This window comes from Ptychodera flava, chromosome 6 (assembly GCF_041260155.1).
Source record: "Ptychodera flava strain L36383 chromosome 6, AS_Pfla_20210202, whole genome shotgun sequence".
Taxonomy (NCBI): domain Eukaryota; kingdom Metazoa; phylum Hemichordata; class Enteropneusta; family Ptychoderidae; genus Ptychodera; species Ptychodera flava.
Window position 1 is genome coordinate 35,103,504 of NC_091933.1, and position 12,432 is coordinate 35,115,935.

The window sequence follows — 12,432 nt, forward strand, 5'->3', positions numbered from 1 at the left end:
TATACTCAATGGGAGGGTGACAGTGGAATATTGAATGCCTTTATGGAAATTTAGATTCCTTAACTCATGCGTACATCTCACTTTCTTTCTTAAGCATGCGCAGTTGCATAAATGCAAAAGGGTCTCCAACTGACTTCTAACGTGAAATCGTCTTTCTTACTTGAAAACATCGTACTTATGTCGGCCATAGCCTCACCTCATCAAATGTATTTTCACATAGAACGGCTCCGGTAATATAAGAGTAGCTTAGCCTTGGTTTCGTCACGGCATACTCAATGTCTCTGTTGAACCACAACGTATCCATAGCAATCTATGAACGAAACAATTTGTTTAAATGATCATACGTTTTATCTCTTAATCGGGGAAAATATTCATGTCAGCGTTGTACACCGTTCTCTTTCTGGTAAAAGGCATTTAAACTGATATCGACTCGGGCTTAACTTTTTTGTATGAATATTTGGGCTCTTGATGTGAAATAGACTAATGTGTTTATATAATTGTAACGGTATAACAGCTACACATCGTATTGCGACGTTTACTCCAAGCGGAGAAACAAGAGTCTTGTGCAGAGCTAGTATTTTCCACCATTGAACGCAAGCCGTATCACTCATTATGTATTTTCGAGGTTCATTCCCGACAACATTCATAATATAACGGATTATATTCATTATCATTTCAAAGATCCCTAGGCAACGCGCTTTGCATCTCAAACTATGGATGAACACTTACAAAAGATTTTTATTTTCATGTCCATGATAAAATTAATGGTAAAATCAGAAATTGATAACGAGATCAGAAATTCTCAGGACTTGAAAAGTTTATTGGGTTTACTTTAAAGACAACAGCTTATCATTTCCCCAGACGTGTTTCAAGTTCAATAGAAAACAGTGATATGTCCATCGACATTCATGTGCGTTCGATTATTCCCTAAATATGAACAGAAATTGTAAAATATGCACAATAATTGTCACATATATAATATGAGATTGTTTGATATGCAAACGAGACTGCCAGACAAGCAAACACTCAGGATTGGGAATCCCTTTTCTATTCGATTTTTCTAGCACCCTTCTTTTAATTTTCTACACGTACACAGATATTAAACAACAATAATCAACTTACATTTTAAATATAAAACTTACGAGTCTTGGTATTATAACCAGAACTTCAAGTATCTAAGCCTTCTTATTGTTTTTCTCCGCGGTCTTACGTGTTGTTCTTTTTAAACTACTGGTAGATGGGATGAAAGTTGATTTTGGACTTCGGTTCGGTATGCTAACCTCTTTCCTTTGATATGCTACGAATTTTGTTTTAAACCTTAAGATCGAAATAGTTAAACGCAAGAGGCGTGTGACTGTATGTCTTGTATAATTTGTGCACGGCAATTTTCAAATCGGAGCATATATTATGGCCATCTATCTTTTATGGGTCATTTAATTTTTGTACTCAGGCAATAGGTACTTACTGCAGAACCGTGAAAAATTATTCTTTCTGCATCGTTCAAAGTGTTTTGAACCTCAAAACGTTTTTGAAACTTCTTGACTGAAATATTGCTCAGATATCGAGTTTCGTTTTTAAATTTCAAAATCTGGGGGCGCTTACCAATGCATTGGTAGAAATAATTTTTAAAGAACCAGCAGATCCAACAACTAACTTGACGTTTCCAGTTTGGTCAGTGAAAATAGCCGGTGATTTTGCAGAGAGAGGGCGTTTTCCTGGTGCAATTGGGCGCTGTTTGACTGCCTTCCTATCATCTTCTTTGTCTATGTTACGAAAGTTCTTCATTCCGTCGTTGAATATTATGCCTGTTCGTGAACCATATACACCAGATCCAAAGCTGCAATGAATATACATACAGTTATCGCAAAATGGCAGTTTGAGTGGGCTTACATTTAAACACAGCGACTGCTGCATTATCTAAGAACAAATTATCTATTGGCGGTGAGTCAATGACCTTGAACAAAATCTATTCTGTTTGGTTGATCGGTTTTTGAAAAATACGTGGTCGTCACAACGACATATTTGAATTTGTCTGATGTTCCATTCATAAAACAGTATACTCACTCCGTACATACTACAAATGTGTCAGTAACTCACAACGAAGAATCACGGGAAGCATCGGACGGCAAATTGTACACCATTTGCTCATATTCTGTCTGCCAAAAGTCGTTTACTCTGAGCCACAATATAACAAGTTACAGAGTCTCTTAATCATTTACCTGCATGGCGCACAACTTTAGCAAGTTCTAAGATCACATATTTTCTCATTATTGATTAAAGTTTCACAAAGAGTTGTCTGCAGCATAACATTTAACGCTAAATATAAAAAATACAATTTCTAAACGAAATAGTACCCTTTACTCGTTGAACCTGGCCAACTCAACCTCTGAAGCTTTCATCGAGCCATGTGCATTAATTTGCGAATGAACTGACGTGACCATTTTCCAGCTAATGGGACACTGAAGTGCTAAATCTTCAGTTTTGTCAACTTAGAAGAACTCAGATGTGAACTTTACCAGTTAGTACACTGTAACGCAAACATTGCCTTGGCGAATCCAAATTTTTAGAAAGAAAATTATTACCTGTTTAGTAATCACTTACTAAGATACTTGGTACTTGGATGGTAGATTCAAGTCAGTGTTTGGGATTGGAACAAGGGAAATCTAGGAACAAAACTTTAGCAAGGACAAATGCATCGAATCCATGCACTACTGAATACGTACCCTTGCCTGATAACCAGGTTCGGATTTTAGTACATATCTCCGTGATACAGAGGTGATATTTGATTAATCACGCACAGTCACGAAGTAATTTTCACATAATAAAATAGATCATTTAGGGACACGACGATATACGCATTACAGTAACATGGCTCCAGATTTTTTGATCTGCAACTTAATCGATTACTTGAGACCGTCGATTTCGTTTTACACGAGGTCATAGTCCTACTACGGTGAGACTGTGGCTAGGTGTGTTAAAGGTGTCTCCCGGAACGATTTTGCAAAAGGGCAAGAGAGTCTAGGGTTTTTGCGCACTACATAGCAAGTAGCGATGGAAACTAAACTATCAGTAGTTACCGAGGGGAGGGTCGATGTTTATCGGAAAGACCCGGCGCGAAAAATAGCGACCCTCCTTATAATTTCTGTCCAGTCCCTTAGCTGTTTTCATGTGAGAACAGCATCGTAATATTTGAGTTGAGGAAAATGCCTGGATTCTTCACCTCTGTTGGTACGAAACTATTAATCGATAAGACATAGCTTTTGAAAAACAGCATTTAAAAGGTGTATTTCTAAGTTCCACTTTTTCTATCGGTTATGAGTACTGTAGATATCATAGACTATTTACTTGGAACCTTACTAGCTGTTAATAGATGACGTCAAGGCCAGTCCGTTACCGTATTGGTCAATGACCGACACGTGAGACGTCCCATCAATGTCTGGGTGCTTTATGACACAACCATAATAATCCTCATCGTGGGTTTAGTCCGGCAGCCAAATCCACTTTTTGTCCCGAACCTTGTGTTAGGGTCTTAAGTTTTTTTTTAAACCGGATTTTGCTAGTCAAGATAACCAAAGTGAAAAAAATAGTTACTGGATCTCCGTCAGTATTGAGCAATTTGAGATATTAGCATAAACAAAATGGCCGCCAAATTATCACAAATTACCATTGGAAGCAGTAGAAGTAGGCTTTATATTGTTAAAGTCTGCTAGTAAAAGCACATTTCTATTAGTGCTTCAACTAAAAAAAGGTTAGTAATCATAGATGAATAAATTTAAATACTAATTTGCATAAATTAACACAAATTTATCACAAATTACCATTGAGAGCAGTAGAAGTAGGCTTCATATTGTTAAAGTCTGCTAGTTAAAGCACATTTCTATTAGTGCTTCAACTAAAAAAAAGGTTAGTAATCATAGATGAATAAATTTAAATACTCATTTTTAAATACTCATTTGCATAAATTAACACATAAACCAAACTTTATAGGAAAGCTTGAACTGTACCAAAGTAGATTATAAACAATGCTACAATGAATGCTAAATGAATTGGTGCGGAAAAGGGGAAGGCAGTTCCACACACCATACTTCTTTTGCGGATATTCAGTGTTTTTCTATGTTACTCGTAATATGTTTTATATTTTCGTCTTCTATAATTTTGGACACAGTGTTGGGACACTATGGCGAAGCAAAAAGTTTACAACTAGGTAACAGTAGGCTCCGTGTTTCATCAGCAGCTCTCTCAACATTATACACGTGCCCGAACACATATAACTGGTCTAATAACTGGCAAACGAAAATACCACAACAGTCTTACAAGGAATACAATCTCTAACAGAAAGAGACCAAATACAACAAGCAAAGAAGCTCCTCGGACGTTTCGAAGAAGAAGTCAAATAACAACTTACACATAAACTCAAAATATAACTTGTTAAGTACAAAAAACTACTTCCCCAGACCAAACCAAAGGGCTCTTTTCAGGGCCACCAAATTTTTCAGCCAAAGAACAACCATTGAAATACGATGGCCAGGCCGCCATCATATTCAAATACACACAGAGAAATTTAACAGATTGAGGAAACTTCTCTGATAATGGAAGCAAAAGAAAAGAATTAAGTAAAGAAACAAACAAAAATAAGACGCAAACAGGCGTACCAAATACAAATCCCTAAGAACACTAAATGTATTAAATATCTCTCGGAATATAAACAGCACGATTGGAACTAATTGGGATAATTGGATTTTCATATTTTGCGAATTTCTGAAAAGTGTACATGTTCGGTGCCATATAGCTGAATGTTGTAGTATCGCAAATTACTCATTTAAAACAAGTGTGTAATATAAAAGAAAAACGGATTATATTACATTTGAAGATTCAATCGACATTACGTCACCATCCAATTATCACAATTAGTTCCAATTGTGATAACTCCTGAAATAACATTGAATAGAAGCTTAAAATTTATTCCTGGAAAATTCCGAAATTAATTTCAATACAACCAAATCTAACCTAATATCGGCAGAAAAAATGCCATTAAAACACTATCAAATTGAACCATAACATTACCATAAAACCATTCGATAAAGACAGGGGAAATGGAATAGAAATATCAAATTAAACAGATTACATTGAAGAAAGTCACAGACTTTTAAGCAAAAGAGATTACGATACAAAAGCGCGTGTAAATGACAGCGACAACACAACAAGAAAACTACACGGACATGTACTAAAATAAACAAATAGACAAATGATACGTTCAAATATCATGATCCCTTGAATACACATAATATTCACACCAACGCAGTATCCACTCCAAAAATTCAAAAAAGTCACCAGCATCAGCAAAATTCATTTGTCGTCATGGTCCAAATTATTTATGGCTGCTCTAGCCCAACACACAAAATATCGGAATACATAAGATAGACTATTTCTTAAAGCTGATTGTACAAAACCAGCCAATGTACATTAAAGACGCATCGGACTTTACCAACAAACTAAGCAAGATAACAATACAACATAATGCATTACTAGTCACTCTGGATGTAATCTCGATGTACACAAATACTCCACAAACTGAAGCAAGCTGTCACAAACGCACTTGATTTAGTTTCAACTATCAATTACAGCTGTAAAATATAAAGAAAAGATCGAAGTTTCCACTAAAGAATGACTAACAATATTTCTGCAACATAACACGGTTGAATTTAACAGAAACGTCTATCAACAGATTTGTGGCTGTAGCCTGGGTTCACCAGTTTCGCCGGAAATCGCTGATACAACATTCTACAACCTTGAAACTGAGGACATTAAACTACACAAAAGCAGACTTTCCTTTTGGAAACGATTCAGAGATGATGTTTTCATGATCTATACGGGAACAGAAACTGAGCTGAATGTGAATTTATGGCTAACATCAAGAAGTTACACTGAACTTTCAAATTTACAATAGAGTATTCTCCTCAAAGTGTCATTAATGATTTACAAAGTCAACGATACAATAAAGGGAGAATTCTCGACACAAAAACTCACACCAAAATAACGGACCATTTCAATATCTAGCCAGAAACTCGTGCGACCCAAAAAGGTATTTTTACTGGTTTAATTAAGGTAAATTGCTGAGATATGCCCGTGTAATAACATATAATATAACCAAGACTTTGACAAGAAAGTTGAATTTTCAACAAAAAACAAAAACAAAACAAAACAAGGTTATAAGACCACAGAAATCGCACAATCAGAAAAAGGAAGTTGGACACACAAAGTGCCAATCGTACCTCAAACTAGGGAAAATCAATAATAACAAAACTAATATACATACGCAACCAAATACAGTCCACAAATTAGAACAATCGATATAATAGCACTAACGATGAAATGGAAAATAATTAAAAGCGATGAACGTCTTCAGCTTTTGTTCCATGAAAAAACCAATAATAGCATACAAGAGAAACAAAACTTAAAAGATGAATTACTTGTAGTAAGAGCCAAAATCAACGCAAAGGATCAACGAAAAAGAGAAAAAAAACCCCGAATGAACACATAAGTAAAGAAAAAGAGAGTTCAACAACATCCAAAGGAAAACAGGCCATACACAGACATACAAATACAATCTCACACTGGATGGGATTCAGATCCAAATATATCAGTAATAGTTTCGTTACTAAATGAACAAATGTAATTCTGGAGGTCATACACGAACAAAATAAGGATAACAATATTAAGAGACTGAAGAAGAACTCACATTTCAGAGTTTCGAAATGCACGTTAAAATGGATCACAAATGATTTTTGACACCACAGACCGAACGACGAATCGTCATAGTACATCAAAAAATAATTAACCCCCCCCCCAATACACATATTAAGAGTAACATACGAAAAAATTGAACATCCTCAAATATAGTATGGTGTGTTGAGCCGCCTTCCCCTTTTTACCTTTAGAGAACCCGAGTAACTTTGGAAATATCTTCTATAAGTTATTGTACTCCAAACCCATTAGTCTTTTTCTGATACACAAAGTGTGGCTAATCATGGATTCAATGTGATGTCAGCAGATTCCATGTCAACCTCGAAAGTAGTGTAAATCACAACGTTTTCTTCTTAAATGTACATCAAATGCATTGATAGTCGAGCTAGGAAAAAGTTCCCACCTTACTTAATCATTGTTTCGGTTAGAAAATCACAACTCAGATTGGTTTTAGCCAAGGCATAACGATCACTAACTTACTTAGAAACATAACAGAGTCTCTTGGGAGAGTGAAACACAATTACCAGAACACTGTCCGCATCAGTTTATATCTTTTTACCAGTAAACAGACAAGTACTCGACAATGGGCGAAGGCTAAACTAGTCGGTTGCTTATATGTCTGATTATCAACATAAAATTTGCAACAGAAAAAGAAGTTTATGTACGTGCAACTATTAAAACTGATGTAAAAGCTACTGTGTTAAAATAACTGCACAAAGTACAGTAAATGATAATAATGTAGAGTAAGGCTTAACAAGGAATTGTTTACAGCTGGCCGCCATCTTGAAATTATGCAAATTAGCATGTCATTCAAATAATATATGCCAACATTTATGTTCCAGTTTGCCGTTAGCATCTGCTTGGTGATTAAACAAGAAAAACAAAGTTACAGTATGTATAAAGCAATTTGAGTCTTCTTTCTCATACAAAGTGCAATAAGCTGGCGGCCATTTTGATTATGCTAAATTTCTCAAATTGCTCAATGCTGACATAAGGCCAGTAGTTATTCTTCTTTTTTGTTGTGGTCTTGGCAAACGAAATCAACCAAGAAAAATCTTAAGACCACAAAGCAAGGTTTACCCCACTGGCAGCTGGCTGCCGACATATTTACAGCTAGCTGCCATCTTGAAATTATGCAAATTAGCATGTCATTCAAATAATATATGCAAATATTTATGTTCCAGTTTTCCGTCAGCAACTGCTTGGTGATTAAACGAGAAAAACAAAGTTACAACATGTATAAAGCCATTTGAGTCTTCTTTCTCATACAAAGTGCAATAAGCTGGCGGCCATTTTGATTATGCTAATTTTCTCAAATTGCTCAATGCTGACAGAGGGCCAGTAATTAAATTCTTTTTTTTGGTGGTCTTGACAAACGAAATCCACCAAGAAAAAAACTTAAGACCACAAAGCAAGGTTTACCCCACTGGCTGCCGGACTAGTTCGACTATCGTTGATTTTTAGACGGACTTCTTCAGCATACCCTTCTGATGTCATGTTTTCAAGGACCTGCGAACATATGAAATCAAGCATAGGTATAAAAATAGCATATCAAAAGATAGTACTTGTCAATCTCCAGCAATTTCATGGAACCTATGTCTACTATGAATAAACAAGTATTAGTGATTGAAAGTCCACAAGCAATTGAGTTAAATGGTTGTCTCTGCGTCTGAGATAGTCGATGTGAAGTAACAAATGTGGGCAACATTAGTCAAATGTCGTGAACATTCCCTACTTCCACCATTTTCTTGTTTATTTGTGATTTTCCTGAGCATATATGATTCAGAGGCGCATCTGACGAATAGAGAGACTCACCATTGGCATGGTATCGTAGTTGTCTTTAGCATATTTCACCGTGACTAAATAGATACGTACACCGTAGTATGGTGTTGGATAACACTATGTGTAAAATGCCTTTATTCGTTACATTTTTGTCCGATCGTAATAGAGTATATTATTTACACAATATATGTTTTATCTTTCCGCTATATCTTTCAAACTGATTGATACGGTGTGCAGAAAAACGTCCATCGCACCATAGCCCTGAGAAACACTTATTTTCTCATACAAAAGTGTCTGTCCTGACTCACCCGCTTGCAGATTGTTGGAGCGGAGTTTCCTGTACCGTCCCAGTTCAGTTGAGTATCATAATCTTTGCTCAGTTTTTAACTTCTTATTAATTTCTCCGATACTTATAAGTTTTAATAGATCTATGTTAATAGGAATTGCTGACTTTACCGCCTTTTTCTGTCGTAATAACGTATAAAGTAAGATTCCGAAAGGTGTGACGGCAATAAGAAATATCTGCACAATTTGCATTTATATCAGTTCGCAAAGCGGATGGTTATTACATTACGTCTTGATGTAGCAAACAAACGATCAGAACGATTTACGAGTTTTACCTCTTGGACATGAACTACATTGTCATCTGAGAGTTGAGAATGGTGAGTTAATGCAAATTTAGTGGCTTCCATCAACCTATGATGCCACAATAGAGCTTCATCTGGGGTACACGCCTCACAAGGGTTGATATTGTAACCTAAAGAAATCAAAAAAGTCTATCAGTCAAGAAGATGAATTGTGAACAACAAATAAGATAAAGAGTGTTCACGCAGTTATCATATTCTGATCTATGTCTGACTGCATAATATGGTAAGAGGTGTTGCATCCTCAATATCAATGCGTATACAATTATCACGTTTTATGACTTAATCACTTTTTGGGGTCAATACAAGCAGGCAATAGAAAATAACTTATTGTTTGTTTTTGGTGTTGGTTTGGTTGGTTTGTCGGTTGGTTGGTTTTTGGGTTGATTTGTGTGTGTTTTATGACCACACGAATAAAGTACTGTATATTCAAAAATTCAAAGATTTCCTTGATAAGATGTACAGCTCGACGGCACAGGGAGAATGTGTGAACGAGGCATTGCTATAGCGATTTAAAAGGCACGCTCCACGCTGTTGATCGGCAGCCTTTCTCCACTCTCTAAGTTTTTAACGTTTTACCGCTTTTTACCAGTGAATTTCCGCGAAGTTTTTATACCTTCTGGTTTTTAAACATTTGCTGCCTTGGATTCGTCACAAAATCTCGAACTCTACCATGCTTGGAAGCAGTATTCGTTCAATTATCAATGTACGGCAGTGCCTGGGTGCAAGCAGAAGTTCTTTCAATATGGCGACGAAGATGTCCCTTTGTTCAGCTTTGCCTACCAAGTTATTTTTTCGACCACGTGGACGCAAGGCGGGATGCAAGCATCCAAAGCCAAGGTATGGGATCCAAACGATTATAACTAATCACCGTGCTCCACACAGATTAGACACAAAAATTCACGTACAAGAGTACTTCGTCTGATTCCGGTCTCTTCACAAAATAATGCACTCAACGAGCATGCAATCGAAACCTTACTCACCACTCGCTCTGATACACAAACACCTGGATACAAGCGAACCTCCACACTTGTCAAAATTCCAAGAACGTCTTCCTGCTTCAACAAACTCAATCTGAACGCTGCTCTGTGGAACGCCCGTTCTCTGAACGGCAAAATCGGTGCTATCGCATCTACTTTGCTCGAAGGGAAATTGGACATCATGATTATCACCGAGACCTGGCTAAAGAATCAATTTGATCCTGTCATTGCTGAACTTAATTCTGCAATTAGCGGGTATAACTTTTACCATCAATCCCGCTCTCAGCGAAGAGGAGGAGGGGTAGCTGTCTTGGCTCGTTCTAACCTACGACTTGTGGAAAAAAGATCAAAGATGTTCCAGTCCTTCGAATCGTTAGACGTGACATTTAAATCTGCAAGTCAGTTTCTACGTATTATATCGCTGTTTACCGTCCTCCAAAATCAACGAAGAATAAGGCGACAGTAAGTGGCTTTATCTCCGAGTTTTCCACTCTTTTGGAAACAGCCGTACCTTCCTCGGGCCATCTCTTAATTGCTGGAGATTTTAATTTTCCATTTGAGAACACAAATTCTTCCGACACAAGTAAGCTAATCGACCTTCTTCACTCAGTCGGCCTACAACAGCATGTCAAGATATCAACACACAGCAAAGGCCACACATTGGATTTACTTATAACGCGATCATCAGAGCAATTGCTTCACTCCATCAAATCTGACAACTCGCTTAACTCTGATCACAGCTTATTATATTTTGGGCTGAATGTTCAACGATCACCCAACACCAAGGTGAAAATCTCACAACGTCACTTTCGTACGATGAACATTGACAGATTGATTGATATTATTTCATCCAAAATGATCGGTCATCCACGCAATACCAACCCAGAGGATTTGTATCTTTATTTCCATGATGTTGTTACCGATGCTCTCGATACAGTCGCCCCTGTCACAAGCAAATCGGTCTTAAATAAAGTGCGTGCACCATGGTTCTCTGAGGATCTACTGACTCTGAGAAGAGAGGTTCGTCGACTGGAAATAAATTGGCGCAAATCACAGTTAGAAATCGATCGTCAAATGTTCGTTTTAAAGCGCGTGGAATATTCACGCCGCTGTGATGCAGTAAAATCAGCCTATCATCGGACTAGAATTGAAGACGCAGATAACAAGAAATTGTTTGCCATCGTTGCAGAGCTATCGGATTCGAAAACAGCTTCATCCAACGCCATGCCAAACAACATCCCAATGAAAGAGATTCCATCAGCATTCAGGAATTATTTTGAAAACAAGGTGTCGCAACTTCGTGACAGGATTGGTCTACAACCGCACAGCTGTGAGATTGATGATGTAATGCCGACCCATACTTTAGCTGAATTTGACCCAGTGTCACCTGGGGATATAATTGCGTTAGTGAAACAGTCATCACCGAAATCTTGTGAACTCGACATTCTACCACATGGAGTGTTGAAGAAATGTGTACACATCTTGGCACCTTTCCTTGCGGATCTATTCAACAATTCGTTCACAACTGGCATCGTTCCGAGTCATTTTACGTCAGCGATCATTCGTCCATTAATAAAGAAAGTAGATCTTGATCAGAACATTCTGAAGAACTACAGGCCGGTTTCAAACCTCCCTTTCTTATCGAACGTCCTCGAGCGGGCTGTTGTTCAGCAATTGAACCAGCACCTCACTAGATTTAGTCTTTTTACAAAGTTTCAAAGCGCTTACCCGGCTAACCATAGCACAGAAACTGCTCTCCTCCGTGTTCACAATGACATAATGCTTGCCTTGAATAACAAACATGATGTGATTCTCATCATGTTAGATCTATCAGCGGCGTTCGACACAATTGATCATGAAATTATGCTTCAGAGACTACAATTTCGTTTCGGTATAACGGGCAAATGTCTATCTTGGTTTCGTTCGTACCTCGTTGATCGCCAGCAATGCGTCAAAGTTGGATCTGCATCATCCCCATTTTCTCGCATGAAATACGGTGTTCCGCAAGGATCTGTTCTCGGCCCTCTCTTGTTTACACTCTACACTGCACCTCTTGAAGACATCTTCGTACTCCATGGGATTGATTGCATGATATACGCGGACGATACGCAAATTTATGTCATCTGCAATAGACCTGACGATATTCGTAATAACATTGAACTCTGTGTCGACGACGTCCGCAGCTGGATGAAATCTAATATGCTTGTACTGAACGACAACAAAACTGAAGTTATTCACTTCTCATCACGTTTAAAATCTGATGTGACAAAGCTAGACAGTCT

At 37.4% G+C, this 12,432-nt stretch overlaps 1 long non-coding RNA gene across 1 annotated transcript; it reads right to left on the reverse strand.

Moving 5' to 3' along the window:
- Positions 1-853: 853 nt before the first annotated feature.
- LOC139135598 (uncharacterized) lies at positions 854-9,279 on the reverse strand. The gene is made up of 3 exons (XR_011553011.1): positions 9,147-9,279; positions 3,358-8,253; positions 854-1,837 (listed from the first exon to the last, which is right to left on the reverse strand). It is a non-coding gene; the product is annotated as an uncharacterized lncRNA (long non-coding RNA).
- Positions 9,280-12,432: the final 3,153 nt, after the last annotated feature.